Source organism: Lepidochelys kempii, chromosome 8, assembly GCF_965140265.1.
Source record: "Lepidochelys kempii isolate rLepKem1 chromosome 8, rLepKem1.hap2, whole genome shotgun sequence".
NCBI classification, from domain to species: Eukaryota; Metazoa; Chordata; order Testudines; family Cheloniidae; genus Lepidochelys; species Lepidochelys kempii.
In genome coordinates this window covers 73,055,525-73,073,548 of record NC_133263.1, presented here as the reverse complement: position 1 = coordinate 73,073,548, position 18,024 = coordinate 73,055,525, and the positions used below count along the sequence as shown (strand labels likewise).

Below are 18,024 nucleotides of genomic sequence, written 5' to 3'. Positions count from 1 at the left end.
GCTGAGGGAGAAGGGATCAGGCTTGGGCGGGAGGAACAGGGGCAGAGAAGAGTCTTTGACCACTTGAGTATATTTGCCTTAGAACCTGGAATAGAACCCAGGATTCCAGTCTCACCATTCTGTTAGTGGAAGGAAATAGCTGTGAAACCCACTAGCAAAATATGTGCTTCATCTCCTTCTATTGGCTGGCTCACAGAGGATGATAAACTACTATTGCTATCAATTACTCTGTTAGATCAAGTGGCAAAGATATGTGTTATGGATCTAAAGCTTCCCACCCTGTTGGTGAACTGTGTTGGAATCAACATGGTTCCACAGGATGAAGCTTGTTTTTTCAGTTTAATTTATTAAAACCCAGGAAATAACATACAAAAATACTATGTTAAAAGAACGTTATTAAGGGTACAAAATCAAGCACTCAAAAGTTAGGAAATGTCAGAAGTAAGGTTGCCTGTGCAAACTTAATTTGGCCCCCTTGTGCATGTGTTTTATGACAGATTTAAAATACATGTTCACACATCATTTCCACAACACAGCCAGCATACAGCACAAATCATGGGTAAAAAGCACATCAATACAATTGTTTGATATTCAGGAACACCTCCCTTCCCTGCTGCCCCAGCCCTCCAAAAATCAATCAATTTTTTAAATTTATTTTTAATTCATTTTCAATACCATGGCCATGAAGCACAACTGAGGCTTGCCGCTTCTTGGCTTATTCCATCCTTTGCATGAACCAAAATGAGATGAACAACCTAATTATCCACAAAAAGAACAGGAGTACTTGTGGCACCTTAGAGACTAACCAATTTATTTGAACATAAGCTTTTGTGGGCTACAGCTCACTTCATCGGATGCATAGGTGCCGCAAGTACTCCTGTTCTTTTTGCGGATACAGACTAACATGGCGGCTACTGTGAAACCTAATTATGATGTCTTCTATTTTGAGTTCTAGAAAGACATATATACCAAAAATTTTTTTAGTCTGTTCACTGCCCAATGCTGTGATTGGAATAATTTCTTTGGTGCAAAGCTGCTGCCTATAAGGATACCTAGACAAACAAAAGGTGAAATTCTGGCCCCATTCAAGTTAACAGGAGATTTTGCCACTGACTTGGATGGGGCCAGATTTTCACACACAGGCATTACATGGTGTCATAAGCATTACAAATTAATGGCCCATTTTCAGGGCTGTCTTGCTTTCTCTTTTATAAAGTGTGTACATCTTCTACCTTTTGTTCTAGATTTATTATGTTTTATATTGGTCTGGTTGACATGTTTAGAAAGGTATTTGTTTCCCTCACTGAATTACGCTGATCTTATAGATCTGTTTTCTATGGGCCACTCATTTCTCTTTATCATTACCAGCTCTTCTTCTAGGATTACAGCAGGCAATTCTGTTTTTCTGATACTACTTACTTTCTCTTAAAATAACTAATTTGTTTGGATTCCCACTTCTCTGCTCTGTTCTGTGCATCTGCTCTCAGTCATGACAAAGGTAAAGAAAGCATGAACATCTTTCTTATGGCTCCCCTACTTGCTGCAAATGTTCTGGTAAATCAGTGTTATATTATCTCTCTGTATTATGTCTGATTTCTCCCACTAGCTGTGAGCTGTGCGTCTTTGAAACCAGATGCCATGGTTTCCATTGTTGCCTCTTTCTGCATTGGGTCTGACTTTGAAACATACATTCTCACAACAGAGAAACCATCTGCTACATGTGGGGACTTAACAGCACTAGGCATAATGTTTCTTTATAGCTATTTACAAACGTGTCCAAATACTGCAAGAGAATCAGACATAATAGGATTTAAATGCCCATTCAATGCATAGCCCTGCGGTAAGGCCATTTTCACATAATCTTGCATTGGATTACATTATACTGAATTTCATTTTAGTTCCTGTTTTCTAGTGTCATGTAGTAACTTGGAACAGGAAATCTGCTCTCAGTATCTGTTCAAACAAATGTGTTTTTAATAGTATGGTGAGTGTTATGAAGTTTAAACATAGTTGAATCTACACCTAATGTTTCTGAAGGCTCTATTTTAAGTAGTATTTCAGCATATCCTCCTGTTCCTGTTTAGAATTGCTAACTCCAGTTCTGTTCTACTCCTTATAATATGGACTATAAAATAGCTTGATTTATTCCTTTTTCTTATTTATGACCCTTTGTTTAGGTATTTTGGATATTAAGGGCCAGATCTAGGTGACACACTAATTGTCCTTTAGTGTCTTTAGAGGTATACTTCTGTCAAGGTTCCTTCCCCACTCTGAACTCTAGGGTACAGATGTGGGGACCTGCATGAAATACCCCCAAAGCTTATTCTTACCGGCTTAGGTTAAAAAGTTCCCCAAGGTACAAACTTTGCCTTGTCCTTGAACCGTATGCTGCCACCACCAAGCATTTTAAACAAAGAACAGGGAAAGAGCCCTGGAGACGTCTTCCCCCAAAATATCCCCCCAAGCCCTACACCCCCTTTCCTGAGGAAGGCTTGGTAAGAATCCTCACCATTTTGTACAGGTGAACACAGACCCAAACCCTTGGATCTTAAGAACAATGAAAAAGCAATCAGGTTCTTAAAAGAAGAATTTTAATTAAAGAAAAGGTAAAAGAATCACCTCTGTAAAAATCAGGATGGTAAATACCTTACCGGGTAATCAGATTCAAAACATAGAGAATCCCTCTGGGCAGAACCTTAAGTTACAAAAAGACACAAAACCAGGAATATGCTTTCCATCCAGCACAGCTTATTTTACCAGCCATTAAATAAAAGGAAATCTAACGCATTTCTAGCTAGATTACTTACTAACTTAACAGGAGTTATAAGGCTACATTCCTGATCTGTTCCCAGCAAAAGCATCACACATACAGACAAACCCTTTGTCCCCCCACCTCCAGATTTGAAAGTATCTTGTCCCCTCATTGGTCATTTTGCATCAGGTGCCAGCGAGGTTCTCTTAGCTTCTTAACCCTTTACAGGTAAAAGGGTTTTGCCTCTCGCCAGGAGGGATTTTATAGCACTGTATACAGAAAGGTGGTTACCCTTCCCTTTGTATTTATTACAACTTCCTAACAAAATTAAAACTGTTTGAGTCCCTAAGTAGAAACAGTCTCTCAATATCACTAACAGGCAATAGGTGATGCTACAGTACACATGTGTACCCACATTGTGACTCTGTGAAAGAAGTAGGAGCCCTGCAGGTTTAGTCCAGCTAGATATTAGAGATCTGTATCTAGAACAAATGGAAAAGTCACATTTAACGAACAGTACCGTTGGTGTATATGATGAGTGTAGGGACTGTCTGCTCAGAATGAAGTTGCTGTTGCAATTTTTTGTACTTCTAGTTGTCAAAGTATCTATCTAAAAAAGAAATAAAACGGGCTTTTCACTCAATACTATTCATGTTCTTATACAGCCGCATCACTGATGTATTGGAAAGCCTCCAATGCTGTTTGAAAGCTGTTACTACAAGTTTTTTACATACTGGCTGATGGGGCTTGCTGTGATTCACAAAGCCCTGGAAAATGGGCAGATGTCATTGCAATGTTTTTCTCCTAATAGTGCTTGGGACTGGAAATATGGGTCCCCCACTTTCCTGCCTCATTGTGCATCATTTGAATTATCTTGGAAATATCTATGTATGGTTGCTTAATATGGCTTTATTATTCCCTCCAGAAATCTGCATGTTTCTCCTATATACCCATTTTGTAGATCTATAAACGTGTTTAAAGTTTTCCACTCGGTGGGTGGGAAGCAAATGTGATGAATTTGCCACTTACAACAGATTCTGTTGGCTCCACAATTACATGTTTTGTGCAAAAAGGAAGGCAAGTTCGTTTTATGGAGGCATGAATTACACTGTCTGTGAAGTACTCGCACAGGTGTCACAAAAAAGGAGATGTTCCTACAGGTTAATAATACGTTAGCACTTATTATCCTTAGAACCCTTTGAAAATATTAAAGAATCCTCACAAGACCATTATGACGGTAGGTGTTATGCATAATTGGCAGATGGGGAAACTGGGACGGAGAGGTTGATTTGCTCAACTTGCCCGTGACTTAGGGTTAAACTAGAATTAATCATTACAAATGTTCTCATAGAATCCATCACTATAGGATTTGAACAGGCAGGTGAAGTTGGGAGTTTCCTGGTTCCCAGTTCTCTAATCAGACCAGTAGACTCCCACCCCTTTTAACATCGTTCTCTGCAATTTTTCAGTGTTCCCTGGTAGTAATATTGTTAATCGGGAATAATGTATCTTAAGTGGCTGTCCTTCCAACCGGGCAGTCATAATCCGCAAATATTAATATAAAAATGACAGTCCCACTCCCATTAGCCTTTCTCTAAGGTGCCACAAGTACTCCTTTTCTTTTTGCGAATACAGACTAACACGGCTGTTCCTCTGAAACCTGTCATTAGCCTTACTGCAATTCTCAGTGTTTAAACAAACATTACATTGTGGAGGGAAGAATGGATTGTGCATGTCTTAAGTATGGCAAGGAGAAAGCTGGAGACCAGACCCCCTTAAGGGCTTCTCTTCTACTTTTAATATACTGAAAGGGGATTTTCATGACTCTTTGCCACCTGCACATGATCAACAATCTTATCTGCACACACAAGGTCAATACACCTATTAGAAATGTTTATTATTTTAGTCAATGTTGTTGACTTTGGCAAGTCTGGACAGCTCAAGGGATTGGTAATGGAATCTAGTCCTTTACCTCTAAATTGCCAGTTAAAATCCAGCCCTAGGCTGGAAGATGTTACTGTTTCATATAGCTGTGCTTCATATTTTGCAGTTATGATCCCATTCCTAGTGGACAAGTACTCAAAAACCACGTTCACAGAGGGAACTAATTTACATGCTTGTTTGCCTCACTAAGCAGAACAAACAACAACTGAATAGACATGTAGACTGTACTGTCTTCCAAAATCTTTCTCCAGAGATGGACCCCCACCTGCTCCAGGTCAGAGTTTGGGTTTGGGCATAAGAGGGGACAGTATGGAGATGCTTGTACAGTAGCTATATATTCTGTCGGTAAATAGAGGACTTTGGTATCCATCATCTTTCACTAAAACTAAGTTCACATGAAAGATCTTAATAGATTTTTTTTTAAATCAACGTTTAACAATAGTCATATCCCGGTTAAAGTGTTTCAAGTGTTAAAATGTTCATAACTTAGCACCAGCTTGAGCACAGAGGTTTTTGTAATACTCTCCATAAAATGTTTTTGCTGATCTTTAGAGAGAGGGGGAAAAAAACAATGGAAATCCTGAATTAATATCCAGGCTGCTGAGAGGAACTGAAGAGTATATTAGTCTGACAGCTAGTGACAAAAAGTCATGTTCGTCTACTGTTGAGGCAAATGAAGTATACGGAAGGAAAGGATGCCTGTTAGGAAAACTTGCACCATAATGTAGCAAAATGCACGTTGAGAATATATTTATGCCCCATAAAATTGCCTGCTCCTTAATGTGCTCTTTCTACTTTTTTAAATAAACAATCAAAGCTGTTCTTCCTCTGGCAGCTTCCCAGGAACGACATGTGTTTCAGCATCTTAGCCATTGAAACTTTCTGACTCAAATCTCCCATTTCCTTTCTCCATCTAATTTAGTTCAAATGCCATTTGGGGTGCATGTAGCACGTAGCATGCATTATTTTTATTTTTTTCCAGGTCACCTATTGCTTATAGATTGACAATGTGGAAACACGTACAGCACAGGCAACAGCATTGCAATCCACCTACCTCACCAGGATGTTTCGCCCTTCAACTGGAACCACCATTTGTACAATAGGTAGGTGGTTTTAGAGTCCGTTCAGTCCTTGATTTTCATGCTGAGACTGCCAACAGTGTAGCTGACTAGTGCAAATTGTGGTGGCTTTTGTGAAGTGGATCCCTGTCAGCTGTGTACTGGGTCATGGCCTCTAGCTCACTTTGCATAGGACACCAAACAGCCATCTGATGGTGAAGACTCACCAAGGACATCTACAGTGCAATTTAATGTGTAACTGAGGCTTGGCTATATCTGCCTCTGCTGGCTTGAATCTAGGTAGCTCTGATAACAAGAGCAGTGAAGACATGGCAGCACAAACCTCAGTGCAGGCTAGCCTCCTAAGTACATACCTGGGGTCCCTGGCTGGCTTGTACTTGGGTGGCTACCCTGTGCTGAAGCTTGCGCCACCATGTTTTCACTGCCCTTGTTACATGAGCTACCTTGATTAAAGCTAGCACAGGTAGGCATAACTTGACATTACACCTTAAATTGCAGTGTAGGCATACCCTTAGATGCTACTGCCCAGGGCTCGGTTTAAATTGATGTCCTAGAACACAGAGGCTTTATGTTTGATTTCCAAGCACTTGAACTCTCCAGTACCTCAATAAGAACTCATTTGAAAACACTTGCATCCCTTCATAAGTTTCTCTAAAGACACAGTGCCTCCTAGAAAGGGGCATGAAGCTTATAGCTAATTGACTTTTAGAGATGAACATCTGACCAATCTAAACAGTAATCTCTGCATTACATTTTCTCCAGAGTTCTGGGCATTTTGTTAAACTTTTTAAAGACAGAAATATGTAAAATATCTTACACAATTATTGGAAATAATTTTATGGCTCTTCACTTTTCCTGGGTTATTGTTTGCTCCTATCTTCCTAGAGAAGTTGCTAAGCTACAGTAAGATGGTGGGTGATAAATTCTTCATGTAGTGATCAAGGCATACAGTAATGGTGACCATTTGGTTAGGCAGAAAGTTACTGCCAAATAACAGGTGGTTTTCACTCTGTGTGTGTGTTCAGAGAACTCCTTTCATCACTGTAATCTTTGGTTATTGCTGAAGGCAGACATGGGTGAGATGAGTAAGCTTTATAGGGAAGTAAACAAAAGAAAACTAAAGGAACTAAAATAAGATGGGTCTCCTATGTTTATTCAGACAGAGATGTCAGATTATATGCAAGAATGTTGAGAAGCCACCTGTAAAACCAATCCCACTTCTAACCTAGAAAATGGACAGACTGTCTCCTGGTGACAGAGACCTTCTGACAGTATCAGAGTATGTGAAACTGAAGGCTTCCTGTGTCTCCTTTGCTGAAAACAAAATTGGATTTATACTGTCACTCTCCTTCACCAGTGCCTTCTGGTTTCTTCTCTGTTTTATTTTCAACTCATTACTACACTCTTTTCATTTTTGGAATTTTCCTATGTGAAAGTCTGTACTACATGCTCCAGAGGACACAGCTGGGATTGGATATATTTGTCATGTCAGTGGAAGTAAGATTTTTGGTTACATTAATCCACACCTAAATTAATATTGCATTTATTTGATAACCCACAAATTCTGCATTTGAGGGGAATGCGTTTGTACATAATCTCTGTCTACAGTTGCAAGATCATGTCCAAAACTTGCCTTTCCTTCCTACATAGTATCTCTAAGATCTATCCTTTTCTCTTTGTCCAGAGAGCTATAAATTTTTCTCCTGTCCCATCTTGATAACTTTCTTTTCAGACACCTTTCTAATGCCCACAGTGCCCTGCTCCAGTCTGTACAAAATGCTGAAACCAAGATTTTCTCCCTTACCCATGAATTTGACCACAGTAGCTCCTCTTTGAATCCCTGCACTGTTTTTCCCAGCTTTTATCTTCCCAACCCTATCCTGTATTCAGCTAGTCCGAGGATGCCAGCTTCATCACTCTGCTTATCACCTTTTCCCACAACTGTTTCTACACTTCCTTCTACACTGCCCCTCTACGCATGGAAGGCCTTGCCTGTGCTGGTCTGCAGATCCACTACCTGCTCTTCTCTTAAATCCTCCTTGGAGACCCACTTCTTTTTGTGAGGCCGGCAAGAAATTTACCAGTTAAATTTCCTACTTATTCATCCTACATATTTAGGAAAAAATGTGCCACAAACTCTCCTCCATAGTGTACACTAATATTGCTGAGTTAATATGTAACCTTAATGTTGCTTCTGGTCATTCTTCCTAATGTCTTGTTGTTATCCTCACTGTTGTATCCAAAATTTGTTTGTAAGCTCTTGAGTAAGGGATCTTGTCTTTCCATCTGTCTTGGGAGGTGCCTAGCACATGCTTGGGTAAAGTTAAGAAATATTTTCTCAGGGAAACTTTGGCCACAAGAACTTTTCTTCTTCCTCCTCACCCCCAAAAAGGCAATAGGATCTATCTGGAGTCACCTAAAACTGGAAATGAGGTCCTACGGCTCATTAGAGTAGGAGCAATAGAGTAAGGAGAAGGCTCTGGTGGTGGTCGGGTTTCCCTTAGTTTGAGTTCAGTGATATTTAGTATATCTAGTAAACATCTAGGAGTTAGTTCATATCCATCTTCTGTGAATCAAGCGCAGAATTTGGTTCGTGAACCCCATACACAGATGGAACAATCCATGCTTTGCACAACCCTAACTGTAACCTCTCTTGATTCCTGATCTCAGATTGTACAATGATTTCAACACTAGGTTTTTGCTATCTAATATTTTCTCTACTAGATCTCAACATATGACCTTGAACCTTTCTAATGGAGCCTTCAGGCTTTCAGTTTAAAGTGATAATTTTTAATAAAGCCTGCCAACATATAGAATCAGACTGCCTATGAAATTCTGATTGTCATTTACAATCCACTGAAACTTTGCTTCATTAGCAGTAAACTCCTTTTGGACATCTGTAACATGCCACGTTTGGCCAAATTGAATAAGGCACAGCACAAGGCTGGGCAACAATGTGATCAATTTCAGAAGAGATTAGTATTTGCTGAAAAATTACCAGTATTACAAAACTTTGTCTATAGCACCAAGTAAAGACTAGGGTTGGCTCAATCACTTCAGAGGTAGCAGACCTGATTCTGATCTTTGCTTATTCTTTGAAACAAACCCAAATCAAACAATTTTTGTGGCTCAAAAAGTTAATTTAGTTCAACTATTTATCATTCCGCTATGTTGTTTGGGAGAAGAGGTACTGAGCTACTGTGAGAGGATGCTCTCCTACAAGAGCTGAAATGCTGTGTGAAAAGCTGCTCTTACGAGATTCCCAGGCCTTCGTGGAAGGACAGTTACATATGTTCTCACAAGTTCTCATGAGTGTTTCACTCCAGCTTTGTTCTGACCACAGACTCTGGAAGTTCAGATACAATAAGCATCCAGATCTCAGTTATCTGAACCAAATTTCTTGAGGTTTGTCCATCACTGGTGAAGATGCTTAAAGTTACACTACAATCCAAATTATTTCCCCCCAAAAGTTCCCATAGTCGATTGTCCAGTCTGCAATTAGGGAAGTGCCATGACCACTTCTGCTATGTATAGTAAATAACAGTCCCTAAAATGAAACTGATACAAATCCAATGATGAGAAGTGAAGGAGTTAAAAATTCCAGTAAATGAGCTCTCGATGAAATTGAACTACGTTGGTGCAGAGTCTCTGAATTCTATTAGTTTTGACAACCTCGGTTATTCTCGTGCGTCTCATCTTCTGTAAAGCTAACAAGGGCTGATAAGAGATGATGAGGCACCACACCGGTTTGTATTTCAGAATTCATAAATATTTCACAATACCATTTTCTTACAATCAGATACATTAGTTTGTCGAGTGTAGATGTTGCTGAATATTCACTCTGTGCTGAGGTTTAACAAAGGCACTGCAAGGATAAACATTTTTAAATCAGCAGATATAAGTCATAAGTTGGTGCTACATACTCCACAGTTATTTGCTTTCAAATGCATGTTCTAATTTTAGTAAAATTGTTGAATTTTGACCTCTAGGAGCTGCTACTGTCTTGCTTGTAAATATACCGTTATGCTTCATAGCTGTCACCCTCTGCCCATCCCCCACCGATTGATATCTTTTTTTTATTTTTTGAGCTACTTCAAAATTTTACACTATAGTCAGATACCCAAGGGTGAATTTAATTTGGAACAAACCTTGGTCTTGACATCACAAATTTTATTAGGGGATCAAACAATGCAACATACAATTTTCTCAGGCTGCACTTCATCTAGAGATACTTGAGATTCTAAAAATTAAGTAAATCGGCTGAATGTTTGAAGTAAAAAAATTATATGTAGTACAGTGTGGCCAAACTCTCCCCAAAGTAGCAGTTATTCTTTTTCCTGCTATAATAAGATGGAGCACACAAATATCACTTGATTAACAGCTGCAGTGTTAATTTCCCTTTTTGGTTGCTTGACTCACAGCAAGAATCATGTCAATGCAGCAGAGAAGCAATTAAATTGATTTTAATCTTTGTCAGAGAAGATAACATGCCTCTTTCTTTTCTCATTTAAATAATTAAAGTTTCAGCAGGTATTATTTCTGGCTTTAAAGAAATTGGTATCTTAATGTAATAGAATCCTTGTAATTATACACTTAATGGTTCTTAAGAAGTTAATCATGGTTGTTCATTTAAATGTGTGTGTATATGTATATATTATTTATTAAACTTTTATTTGCTTTGGTGGTTATGCTTTTCAGAGGGTGGAACATATAAAAAGTGAAATTCTAAAAAAAACCCTTTCTCCTTCTCATTTCTTATATTTTGTCTTTCGAATTTTTATTTTAAGCAATATTGTCACACTTCAGCAAATGTTTGAAAAATCTTTTATTAAACCAATTCTCATTAAGAGGAAGATGAAGCGTTTAGTTGTCTCACTACAATGAATTACTTTGGTGAAAAAAATTAATATAATGAGGAAAAAATAAATATTTTTGTATCAGTGCCATTGTACAAACTAAACTTCATTAGGAGCACAGTAAATACAGTTGCACCCTTTTGACCTGAGTGGCTAGTCACACTTGGTGCTCTAGGGAGGGTTCCAGATGGGAGCAGAAACAATGCCCAGTGGAATCTGCCATCTACATGTTGCTAGTTTCTGGGCAGACTCAGTTATGCTTTATTTTAGGTGCGGTGCTTTAACTGTCCCTTACAACTATCTTAAATGAAGGGTGCATTCACACATAATTTTCAGCAAGGTTTCAATTCAACCCATAACAAGGTTTAACCCAGCTCAAACAATATTGTTACCCTTTTTGGCCTGAGTGGTTAGCCAATATTTGAGTGCGGGCAGGTTATTTACATTAGTAGGAGAAATTGATGATGGAGTCAGGGTAGTCTATTCATGCAGTCCTGTTAATTTACAAAGAGTGTACATAAAGTCTTGTTTCCCTTAACACAGTAGGAATCAAACAGAAAGAAGTTTCTTTGTTCACATTTCCAAGCCTGACTTCCCAGCCAGTCCCAAAAGCTTTCTTTCTTCATTTTCTTTCAGGGCCACACTTCCATTGCTTCACTGGATGCTTCTCCTGCTTCTTTTGCTGCTTCTGGGTGTTTCAGCTCATGGACACACACACCTCCAACAAAAAAATACTCAATGAAACTCCTCTGTCTCCATAGTGCAGTTTCTGAGCAGCCTTGCATGTGACCTGTGTTCTGGTTGGAGGCTCCTATTGTCTCAGCTATCTTACTCTAAAATGGAACTTTATTGCTTCTGACCTTTACCCTGAATGAAGGGCAGCTCTCACACCCACCAACTTCCACAAGATTTCACCCAACCTCCATCATAACTATATTGTAAATGGGTGAAATTTGAGATTATGATATTTTTGTGAAATGGAAGAAATTTTATTTAAAAAATTGCAATGTAAATGATGACTCAAAAATGTGTGGTGAACATTCATTCTCTCTTTGATCTGAGTTGCTTGGTAGGTCATCACTGGTCACATGATATTGGTTCTGATTTTTAATTGGCAGAGCCCTACCCGAGGTTAGCAGAAGTCACACAGACTTATTTTCTGAGAGGAGTGCCTGCTTATTCTGTGTGCTTGCTCTTTCCCAAATCATCCCTCTCATGCAGCAAAAGCCACGGGAAAGGGGCTTTTTGTGAGGGGAAACTTTGTGAAGAAACTTCTTGTGAGTTTACCCTGCATCGTCCTCAGAGACATGGAGTCCTCCCTCCCCAGTAAAAGCTCTGTCATATTGATGGAGTAGGAAGATCCCAATGGAAAAAGGTGAGAAGCTGCTATATACAGGCAACATATCAATAAGGCATCCTCAAAAGAAAACCTCGCGCAGGGGTGGCCAACCTGTGGCTCTGGAGCCACATACGGCTCTTCAGAAGTTAATATGCGGCTCCTTGTATAGGCACTGACTCTGGGGCTGGAGCTACAGTTGCCGACTTTCCAATGGGCCAGGTGGTGGTCACTGCTCAACCCCTGGCTCTGCCACAGGCCCTGCCCCCACTCCAGCCCTTCCCGCCTCCTCCCCATAGCCTGCCATGCCCTCGCTCCTCCTCCTCCCTCCCAGAGTCTCCTGCATGCCAGGAAACAGCTTATCAGGAGGGGCGGGGAGGGAGGGGGAGGTGCTGATTGGCGGGGCTGCTCGTGGGCGGGAGGTGCTGGGAGCAGGGGGGAGCTGTTGGGAGGCTGCTGACATATTACATGTGGCTCTATGTCAATGTACATTGATAAATTCTGGCTCCTTCTCAGGCTCAGGTTGGCCACCCCTGACCTAGAGGAAATAATAAATCAGTGGCATGACCAGCTAAGCTGGAATGGGATGATTTTTAACCAGCACTCATGAATATTTTGCATTCAGTAAACACAGAAATAGGAACTCGTGGTTGTGCTGTATGAACCACTGGAAGTTACCGGATCATGAAACTACCTATTTTCCCATCTAGTGAAGTTGGATGTTTTCTCTGAGAATTGTCAATTACTGGATAACCTCAATGAGTTATGTTGTGTCCGCCATGTTGTTTGCATCACACCATTACTAAACTTTCTGAGTTACAGCAAGATGAATTATTTCCTGAATTTTAAAAATGAAATGCCTTTTCAAATTTAAAATACAGCTGTGGAATTGAGCAACACCACATATAAGCAGCAGGGAGCGCACAAACATCTGATTTATGGTACGCTTGGTAAGAGCAAAGTATTTCTTTTACTTGTTATTATATCCCAAAATAATTTTACTTTTTCTCCTGCCTAGAAAAATGCTAACACTTTCTGCAGTAGCTAAATATAAGACTTCTCTTACAAAATATCTTGTAAACACAGCCTCTGCATTAGAACAATGCCCAAAAGACACAAATGGTTCCCTCTCATATTTTATTACAGCAAATGCTCAAGTGAAATTTAAAGGCAATTGTATGGCAAATTTTTTTTGTCTTGGGGCTTTTTTAGTTACTGAAAGGAAATAGACAAGCTACTTTTTGAGGACTGGGAGAGACTGTGTATTTGTAGTATTTATAATCTAAAGGGGCCATGCCTTGTAGCAAAGTGATCATTTGAATGAAAAAATAAGTTATCATATATACCATATGTCAAAAGTGACACATGAGCATTTCTTAGTACGTTGTGTGCATTCCATACTTCTCAAGACAATAAACTGTTTACACCACTTAGCCAAAAATTGATAAAGGCATTTATGTTTACAGTATCTTCTAACCTAGTTCCAGTGCCCCTAGAACTCATGATGTTTCATTATGGTTACAGGACTACAAAAATTTACATTGTCCTCATGTACTGGTATCAGTGAGTGACTTCACTTAGCCTCTTAGCACACAATACTGCTGTTTACGTTCTTGGTTATATGCACTCCTGTTGTACCTATGTAATATTCACGGTCAGACTAGCTTTTCACAGAACAAACATGGAGTTAAGGTTTTCATTTCCATGTTGTTCTTTAATATGGACTGATCTCTTACATATGAAACAGACCGACAGCTTTGACTGTGGGATTCCTGAACAATGAATACTACATGTGACTGAACAAACAATCTACTTGTGCAAATGCTTGTTCTTCCATGGTTAAGGCAACTGAGAATGTGTATGCTGTGTGAAGGTGTGAAAAGTCTACTATTTCTGATAGTCAAACTTAAAATCTGTTTTGCTTGGTCTAATATGGCCAATTAACTTACTCTCATCTCATTTGTAGCACTGTGCCATATGGTGGATGTACATGCAGAGATTAACTGATTTACACCAGGCAGAAATTCCATGGAACAGAATTACAGAGGGGGGAACATGTTTAATAGACATATAATGTTTTTAATAAATGCACATTTTTAACCCGAATAAAGAAAAGCCACATAGCAGATGCTGACTTCTTCATTAGACTTTGTAACAGTGCACACTGATATTAATAGTAACATAAACAATATAGGGGATAGTTTCTTGTTTGATGACTGAAGAGATTCTTTAACTGAGAATCATAATGGAAAGAAATGCTAACTTTACAGAGAACTCCCATTCAGAGATCACATCCATATCCTGATGTAGCTGTATTGCCTTGCCTACCAAGTGATTATTGTAAGCATTACAGGCAGTCTGCAGATAAAAGATAATATTGTCTGGATAGATTGACATTAGCAATTATTTTCTGGGTTTTTTTGCTCTGTTTTATTTTCTATTTCATTAGAGTCCCTGGACAAAATATAATTAAAATGATTTGACTTTTCGTGCATAGGTTTTCATAGGACAAATCCATTATACTACATACTGACCAAACTATAACTTAAAGTTTCTGATGCAAGGCTGCTCACATTCAAACCACTTATGTATAGTTTTGTACAAGTGGATAAACCTAAACTTTTATCTAGAGTGACTTGGCAAATGATTTCCTAAGAACAATCTTAATTGAACACATGGGATCTTGATTCACAATCAATTAAAATTTACTACCAGATTATGATGCTGCTTTTTTAAAACCTAAATTTTTAGGTTTTAAAAAAAAACTCCTCTGAACTTTTTGTATTTGCAGTTAGCACCCATAGCCAACAAGTGAAATACTTTAACAATCTTAATAGAAAACATGCTGCATGGGAAGGCTTTTTTTATTTGAACACTTCTCTCAATAGGCTTACGTTTAAAAAAAATCAAACCCAGCTCAAAATGTCCATAAGTCTGTTATAAAATGTCTTGTGTAATGAAAATCATATGCTAGAAGACATCATTTCCCTGAAAGATGATTTTGTTGTTCTTGATGAGGTACAAAATTAGAAACTAATTTGGCAGAAGACCTTCACCCTTCACATGAAGTAGTTAGTCATATAAAATTTATTGTTGTCAGCAAAAATTGATAGCAAATCATTTTAATATCTTTTTATGAAAAAATTACAAACTCAGGTATGATAAATAACAGCACCTCAAGCCTTCATCACCATGCATGTTAATAATGCAATACCTAACTATGCATGACACACACCATTATCAGAAAGCAAAAGATTTTCAACCTTCTTTGTTGCTTCACTTATTTGAATATTTTATCTAGGAACTAGTGATTGAAATCAGCTGGTGTGTCTCTGTGCACCGAATGAAGCTGTAGTTCGATCTTATCAAGGCTATCTTTGAGCTGAAACACATATCCAGAAAGACAATTTGTTCTGAAAGCAAATTCAGACTTTGTCAGTGACACTAATTACAAACATTCTTTAATAGCAAATTCAGTAATTGGAGTCACATATCTAGCAGTACACTATGGAGTACGGTATCCCTGTTTGGCTGAATCATATTCTGACCAGCGAGGCAATTCAAAATGATGGGGTTTTTGCTGAAAGAATACTCTGGATTTGGCTATGATTCTGTAGGTATTGCCAGGGTGCTATGTTGTGGGTCATATATTGCTGCTTCTTTGAATAGCAGCAATGTAGGCACCTACCATCTGCTGCCTAGTGATTGTTGCTAAATCTAACACACGTTAGCCAGCATGAAGTTGGCTGGACAGGGGCATACCCTTTAGCATGCGGTGAAGCACAGGCTTAGCAAAGGATTTTCCTATTCACAAACACTTTACTGTTAAACAAGCCACAGCCGAGTTACAAATCTATGGAAATCAACAAACTCTTAAACACAACGCAACCCCCCTGGTCTGATCTTGCTACCCTTGTGAGTCCTTGGTCCAAATCCCTAGGCCAGGCAGCCCTTCCAGCTGTATTATCCTGGCCATCTTGCTTCAGGTGGCAGAATGGCTTCCCTTGATTAAAGAAACAGCCTCCTTTCTAACATATTCCACCCACCCACATCAATGGGTGGGGGAAATTGATGGGGCTGGCAGTGAAAAGGGGACAGTCCCAGTAGCAAGGGAGGGAGACACTCATCAAGCAACAATAAGTAGCTCCTCCCCTGGAAATCTGGCACCTACTGGCCAGCTGGGGAGAGGGATGCTGATTGGCCAGAATTCCCCAGCTCTCGGGATTTAGCACACTGGAGGGGCCATGTGGAGCCTCTTTCAGCTCTGTTCCAGCAGCCCACCTTAATCACCCAAACTAGGAATGGGAACCTGTCCTGACAGATGCCTGTTTAGGGGGTTAGGAAGGATTTTTTTCTCCTGTGGGTCAACTGATGAAGGACCAGGGAGTGTATTGCCTTCCTTAAAACACCTGCAAGCCACAGTGGGCTAAGTAGGAACATACATGGTATCTAACTGAGGTACTGGTGTAGTGATGTTTACTCGCTGCAACTTGTGACTGGTTTCCAGTGTGGTTAAGAGAATAAAATGAATGGTTCCCAGAGGTAAAAGAGCTGGGATTTTGGTGATGGGCCTTGGGCTTAATGTGATAGGGTAAGACTTTGTGGGCCAAGGTCAAACCTTGTGGCCCTGGTAGGCTAATGTGCCCACCCTGCTGCATCCTCTGTCCCCCTCGTAAGGGGAGGAGGGTGTTAGGACTAAGAGTGAACTGAGTCCTGGGGGGTAGGCTGAGTAGAGCCTGCCCTGCATTTTGGGATATATATTAAGGAGCTCTGTAACCCTGGTGCCAGTTACAGGTTATACGGTAAGGAGCTCTGTAACTCCTGCACTGGAACCAAGTAAATGCCTCGTATAGTATGGAGAGTATGGGTGATGGGCAGGTAACACCCCTGCCTTGTGTTAAACTCTAATAACAGTTGCATCTTGCCGCTTAATTCCTTGTATGTGTCAGTCCTCAATTTGCCACTGTGTCCACATCAATTATATCAGTCTCTGCCACCTTTCTTGCCCATGCACTTCCACTGGGGAATTTCCAGGCCTAGCCCCTCCATTCTCTTCTAGGTAGAGAGTCATTCAAATGGCACCTAGTGGCAGCACACCTATTGTTCTAGTAGGGAGAGCCATTCAGTGTTGATGGCTGTTAATTGGTCTATCCTAGCTTCGCAGATGTAGTCTCTCCACTAGCTGTCAAGGTCCAGCAGCAAAACAGATGCTCTAATCCTCAGTGAAGGTTACAATCACAAAAGGCATTCACAAAATAAAAAGAAAAGGAGGACTTGTGGCACCTTAGAGACTAACACATTTATTTGAGCATAAGCTTTTGTGAGCTACAGCTCACTCCATCGGGGGATGAAGTGAGCTGTAGCTCACGAAAGCTCATGCTCAAATAAATGTGTTAGTCTCTAAGGGGCCACAAGTCCTCCTTTTCTTTTTGCGGATACAGACTAACATGGCTACTACTCTAAAACAAACTAAAATGGAATTCATAATTTGACACTGGTACCCCTCCCACAAGCTGTCACAGTACGTTTCACAGTTAATTTTACATCATGTAAAAAGTATTTCTTTTTATCATTTTAACATTTGTTGCTTTTTAATATCATTGGGTGATTCTTAGGTTTTGTTGCATATGAAAATGTTAATAGGATCACCTGATTTACCTCTTTTATGCCATTCATTATTTTACATGCCTTCCTCATGTCGCCTCTTATTCTTTTCTCTAAGCTAAATTGTTATAATCCTCTTTAATTGCTCATCAGGTGGAGGTGTTTCCAAACATCCAGTGAATTGTGTTACTTTTCTCTGGACCTGTTCTGTTTCTGCTATAAATTTCATTTTTAGATGAGGTGACCAGAAAAGAACACCATATTCAAGATGACTGTAATAATGATATACTTTTCAGTATTATCCTTTCTTAATATAATCTAAAATCCTGTCTGCTTTTTAACCATGGTTGTGAATTGTGCAGATATCTTCCTTGAGTTGTCCATAGCGTTTAAGAAACAGGTAGTATTAATAAAAAAAATAATACTGAAAATATTATACCACTTTTTACACAC

The 18,024-nt window shown here is 39.5% G+C and overlaps 1 protein-coding gene across 6 annotated transcripts in view; it reads left to right on the top strand.

Moving 5' to 3' along the window:
• LOC140916053 (uncharacterized) overlaps positions 1–18,024 on the top strand; it is a 258,662-nt gene that overhangs the window by 73,914 nt on the left and 166,724 nt on the right. For 2 of the 6 annotated variants that reach the window (XR_012160394.1, XR_012160393.1), the window contains 2 exons: positions 5,679–5,799; positions 11,268–14,294. The exons of 2 other annotated variants lie outside the window; for them this stretch is intronic. The gene's annotated coding sequence lies outside the window, so the exon portion shown is untranslated. Of the gene's footprint in view, positions 1–5,678; positions 5,800–6,934; positions 10,413–11,267; positions 14,295–18,024 lie in introns of those variants that run through there. 2 more of the 6 variants (XR_012160395.1, XR_012160402.1) reach the window with 2 other exon arrangements.